The sequence below is a fragment of the Vombatus ursinus genome, unplaced genomic scaffold, assembly GCF_900497805.2.
Source record: "Vombatus ursinus unplaced genomic scaffold, bare-nosed wombat genome assembly UNPS02014818.1, whole genome shotgun sequence".
Lineage (NCBI taxonomy): Eukaryota > Metazoa > Chordata > Mammalia > Diprotodontia > Vombatidae > Vombatus > Vombatus ursinus.
In genome coordinates this window covers 57,942,809-57,948,808 of record NW_020954596.1, presented here as the reverse complement: position 1 = coordinate 57,948,808, position 6,000 = coordinate 57,942,809, and positions in this window count along the sequence as shown.

The following is a 6,000-nucleotide window of genomic DNA, read 5'->3' as shown; positions in this document are numbered from 1 at the left end:
AAAAAAAAAAAAAAACCAAGTAAGTCCTCTGGCTTTCCCAATTGTGTGTCAAGTGCTCAAATAAGTTATAAACCCCTTGTCCCACGGTACTTTGCACATGAGCCTAAAAGTCATGCATGGAGAAGACAGGCGTGAGATCCCTGGGCCTGCAATATAAACATAACACAGTCAAAATAGTGTTTGTTTAATTTATAAAGAACTTCAGTTTTAATGGCCTTAAAGTCATAGTGTAATCACTCTTGCTGTGGATTTAATTATGTGTTAACATTCCCTCTGTCCCCCATCTCCCCCCAAAAAGATATTAAATTGGTTTGCCTGCTTTTGAGTTTCAATGACACTGGCTTGAGGATCTTTCCATTCTGCTGAGTTTCATAGATGGGATTTGGAAACATTATAAAGTAGTCGCCACAGAGTTTTATAATATAGACTTGAGTTTGCCAGTTCCCATATTAAATTTAGAAGCCAGCTTGAGATTTAGCACTCTGCTCTCCTTTCTACCATATTTTAAGGACAGACACCCCACATAGTACTGCAAGATAGCTATTTTGGCCAAACACTATTCATCTCTTTGAAATAAGTAGGGGATAAAACTATCTGTGAAGGGTAGAAATCTGTCCCTACATAAATTCAGTACCAGACTCAAGTGGAGCCTGGAAAGGAATGACCATATGGCTGGTCTGAGTACTTTCCTCAAAGTGGAGATCATGGGAATAACCAACCAGTCCAAGGAAGAGCCTCAGTGAGAAAGCCAGGGAATGAATGAACGTCCAGAGGTGAACAGGGATGGAGTGAACTCTGAGGGTAAAAAGGTTGCTGAGACAGGATAGAGAATGTCCAGAGAGTTAGGAGCAGAGTCCTGAGGAAAAAGGACGACAGCCAGTGCCTGTCCATGCTTAGAGAACCTTGGGAGATTTGGAATAGGTCAGGAGTAAGGCCATTTTCTTCTAAGGCAATGAGAACTAGATATGGAAAGGAAGCTAAGAACAGATCAGGTGGAAAAGCCATTGAGGGGCTGATGAACATGGAAAACACTGAAAAATTTTGAGCAGAGGAGGTTGTCCACAGCGTGGAACTAATACTGCTAATAACCACAATGATAATCATCACAATAGTGGGAGGTGAAATAGATGGAGAGCTGAGTCACTTGGATTCGAGGGCATGATGGGACCAGCTTAGAAGAGTTAATTTTTAAATGTTCAGTGTGAGCATACCTCAGAAATCAGCAAACATTAAAAATTCAGGGCTTGATTTATTGTTTGTTGATTGCCTAGACTAAAAAAAAAAAGGATGGAGAAAATGTTAAAGAAATACAAATTAAACATAAAAGTATATCATGTGAACACTTGTTCCAGCAGGGAGCCAGTTGTTAAACTCTTTACCAACACACCACTGCCTGAATTCAAAGTCCTGACTCTGATGCATACTGGTTGTGTCACCCTGGGCAGGTCACTTAACTTCTCAGTGTCCCAGGTCATTCTCTAAGACTGTAAGTTGCAGAGAAAATGCACATATGCCTTGCTAGAGAGTTCTTCAGTGGGCAGTTCCCTATATAACAAAATCATACATCTGGTTTAAAAAAAAGAAAGAAAGCTGACTTTGAGTGCTTTAAGGTTTTTGAAATGCTTTATCAATTAATTAATTAAGTATTTATTAAGTACCTACTAATGTGCCAGGCATTTTACCAGGTGCTAGGGATACAAATATAAAGAATGAAACAAACCCTACTCCCAAGGAGCTTACATTCTAATGGGGGAGACAAATACATATAAAATATACATACATCATTAATATAAAGTGAATAAATACAAATATATACAAACAGTTTGGGAAAGAGGGTGCTATTAGTTGGTAGATCAAGGGAAGGCTTTATGCAGAAGATGGCACTTGAGTTGCATCTCAATGGAAGACAAGAACTCTATGAAGTGGAGGTAAGGGAGGAATGCCCTCTAGGTACTTGGGGTGGCCAGTGCAATGGGTATAGATATAGGAGATGGAAAGTCATGTGTGAGGAACAGAGAGGAGGCTGATTTGGCTGGATCACCAAGTATGGGAAGGGGAGTACTGTCGAATGACGTTAGAAAGATGGGTTGGGAACAGTTTGTGCAGAGATTTAAAATCTAAACAGAGGACTTTATAGTTTATCCTAAAGGAAAAAGAAAAAAGAAGCCTCTAGAGTGGATGAAGGAGAGGACTCCTGTGAAAAGATTTGTGTTGAAGGAAAATACTTTGGCACTGATGTGAAAGATGGACTGAGTGGGGAGAAGCTTGATGCAGAACTTCTCATCAGAAAATTCTTGAGGGGGGCAGCTAGGTGGCACAGTGGATAGAGCACCGGCCTCAGACACATAACACTTACTAGCTGTGCGACCCCAGGCAAGTCACTTAACCCCATTGTCTAGGAAAAAAACAAACAAACAAACAAACAAAAAAAATTCTTGCAATGGTCTAAGCCAGAGGTGATGGGGCCTGAACTAAGGCAGCAGCTATAGGAACGGAGTGAAGGGGACAGGTTTAAGAAATATTGTAGAGGGAGAAACAGCAAGATTTGGCAACTGATTGGATGTGAGGGATGAGGGAGAATGAGGAGAAGAGGATAATGTCAAGGTAATGAACCTGGGAGAGTGGAAGGATGGTGGTTCTTTCTATAGAAAAAAAAAAAAAGGAAATTTGAAAGAGGGGAATATTTAGGGGGAAAGACAATGAATTCAGTTTTGGAGATATTGAGTTTAAGCTATCTCCAGGACAACAAGTTTGAAATATCTAATAGGCAATTGATGATATGAATCGGAAGCTGAGGAGAGAGACTGGGACTGGATATATAGATCTGGGAGTCAAGTGCATTGAAATGGGAGTTAAAGTTATAGGAATTGATGAGGTTACCAAGGAAGAAAAGAAAGCCCAGGAAAGAGCCCTGGAGGAACAGTCACAGGTAGGAACTATACTATATAGATGGTGAGGAGGCTGAGGAGGAGTAGTCACACAGATAGAAGGAAAACCAAAAATGAGTCATGTCAAGAAAATCCAAAGAAGAGAGAGTATCCAAGAGGAGTGGGCCTTCAACAGTGTCACATGAAGCAGACAGGAGAAGGGTAAAAATTGAGGGGAAAACCATCAGATTTGTCAATTAAGAGATCTACAGTAACTTTTGAGAGGGTAGTTTCAGTTGGATGATGTGGCTAGAAGCCAGATTGCAAAGGGAAAAGTTAAAACTGTGTCTATGTTGGGGAAGAAGGGTTTAGGGAGAAAGAGGACACATAACTGTCTTCAAGTTTGAAGGACTGTCATGTGGAATTAATCAATTAATCATCCAGGAAAGAGTAGTACCCTGAAAATCCAGAGAATTCAGAGAATTCAGGAGAGGGTGATTAGCAGTTTCAAATATAGTAGAAAGGTTGAAAAGAATTAGATTGCCCTCAGAGCAATGCTGTGACGTAAGTACAGTTATAATCCCCATTTTACAGATAAGGAAGCTGAGGCTTAGAGAGGTTAAGCAACACAACTAATAAGTACTTATCTAAGGATATGTCCGTTCCTTAGGCCCCAATAATATAGCCGGGGGTGAGGGGCAAAAAAGTAGGCATACATAGGGTTTGAGGCTTAAATATTAATTTCTTTATTTCTTTCCAAATTGGCCCATCACCAGGCTTTGCCATTCACCCTGCAACTGCACCAACCTATATGTGTTGAGCCCACCTTTTAAAATGTAAGTTCCTTAGGAGGCTATGTGGCTTTTGCATTTGTGTCTATAGCTCTTAGTACAATGCTTAGTACATAGTAAGTATGTAATAAATGTTTTCTAATTTATTCATCTTCAGAAAATTACTTTTAGTAGCAGCCTTCAGATGTTTGCTGCTAGAAGAAAAGCAATATGTGGTCCCCAAATAACTTCATATTCAGGATTAAGACTCTTAGTGGGAATTATTTCCCAACAGGTAATGATGACCATTCAATCAAAGTATTTGCAATATTACAAAATGATCTGCCTCTCAGTCCTTTTCTCTTTTCCTCATTCAGACCTCCGAAAACCTATTTCAAAAAGAGCTGGTTAGAAAAACAAGGAAAGAAACAGAGTGAACATAACTTTGAAAAGACAATTTGTATAGCACCAGAAACCATGCAAAAATGTGTGGTTAGTGATGTTTGATCTTCCTAAATGAAAAAAACAGGGTGTTTTCAAAGTGTCATATTAAAAAAAAATGAAGAAATTATCAAGTCCTATTTACAGCACAGTGACATCTGTAGACCCAGCTAAATAACATCAGCCTGCGGACCGTCACATCATTATGAGCAGATGTTGCCTTCAAAGAAGTGAGACAAAAGGAGGGGTTGGGGGTGGGGTGGAGATTTCTAAATACAATTTAAATGTCTGTCTCATTACACAACTGTCCAATGGCTGAGATCTATATAGTTATCTCAGATGCAGTTCCTCTTGACTGCCCTGACAATCCTAATAAGTTTCAAACAACCATGGCCTTCACCCTCTCCTCAAACCCAAATGGCCTTGGCAAGAAATCAATGGAAAAGCAAAAAACGCTGAATTTCCTCTTCTACTCTTTGGGGTCTCCACAGACTGTTGTTTGCTGTTTGTTTGTCTTATTCTTTTGGCACAATGACTTGCTTTCCCAGGAAAGCCTTTACGGTATGATAAAACCTTCAGTTGGGTTATCTCTGGGCAATCAACCAAAGTCAAAAGAAAACGTGGGTGATTATTTCCTTGAAGACATGCTAGAAAAGGCTTAGGTTCTTTTTCTTTGTTCTGCTTTGAAATGGAGAAGAGAAATTAGAGTTAAAGATCTCTTTCTCTATCTCTGTCTCTGTCTCTGTCTCTCTCTGTCTCTCCCTCTCTGTCTGTCTCCCTCTGTCTCTCTGTCTCTCTCTGTCTCTCTGTCTCTCTCTCTTACCTCTCTCCCAGCCCTTAATCTCATTTGTGCTTTCATTTTGCCTATGATTCTAGGGAGGTTTTCAGTGTTTCTAAAACAGGGACCAGTAGTGGTTCAGATAATTTATCTAATAGATTGAACTTTGCCAGGTCCATTCGGTAGGAGGGAAAATCAATGGGGGCAGAGAAGGTTTTTCTCTTTGCTTGGCAAGTAGTAGGAACTTAATAAATCATGGTTGAATTGTATTGAATTGAAGTGAACTGAATTAAATTGCATCACAAAAGGCAATCATCTTGGATTATTCTCCCCACTGTTTCCAAATTACCTATTTTTTTTTAATTAAAAGGCTTTGTCAGTTTTCCCAGATGCTATGCAAAATTCCCTGGTTTTACTTTGGAAAAGAATACCTTCCAAACTCTCTAGTTTATATAATACAGTCATTTTAATTGGTCACAAGATCTCAAGTGAGAGAGAGATACACAAGTTAAGATATATTCACAGCACTGTTAATGGTAAGAAATTAACCACAACTTCAAGGATACCCATCCATGTTTTAGAAAAACAACCAGCAGCCCCAGGACAAACCAGAAGCCAAGGACGGTTCCTTACTGCACGTAGTCCCAGTTCTCTGCAAGAGTTCAACCTTCATCTGCTTGACTGATGGACAAAGTCTGCTTCACTCAACAGTGCTGATGCCCCCTTGCTTTCACCTGTAAACGCCCCATCTGTATCATTCGCGTGGACTAAAGAATCAAATTAAAATTCTGCTGAGGGAATCCAAGTCAATTTCAAAGCATTTGGTGGGGATTTTTTTTTTCCCATGCAGAAGACCCTTTTATTTTGGTCTAGTTTAAGGTGAACTCATTTCCTTGGCTGAACTGGAAACCATTTCACACTATAAAAACATGCTGTAGTCAACTTCTAATTATTCCACCTTCTGTCAGCAATGGGGAAAACAGTTTCTGAACACTGCAGTTTTTCAGTTAAAGAAAACAATAAAATGGAGCACTTAGCAGAAAGGAATTCTATTTCAGAAGATGCAATGATAGCTTTGAGGTGATGTTATTATCCCCATTTTACAGATAGGGAAACTGTGGATGAGATTTGGGATCATACCCCT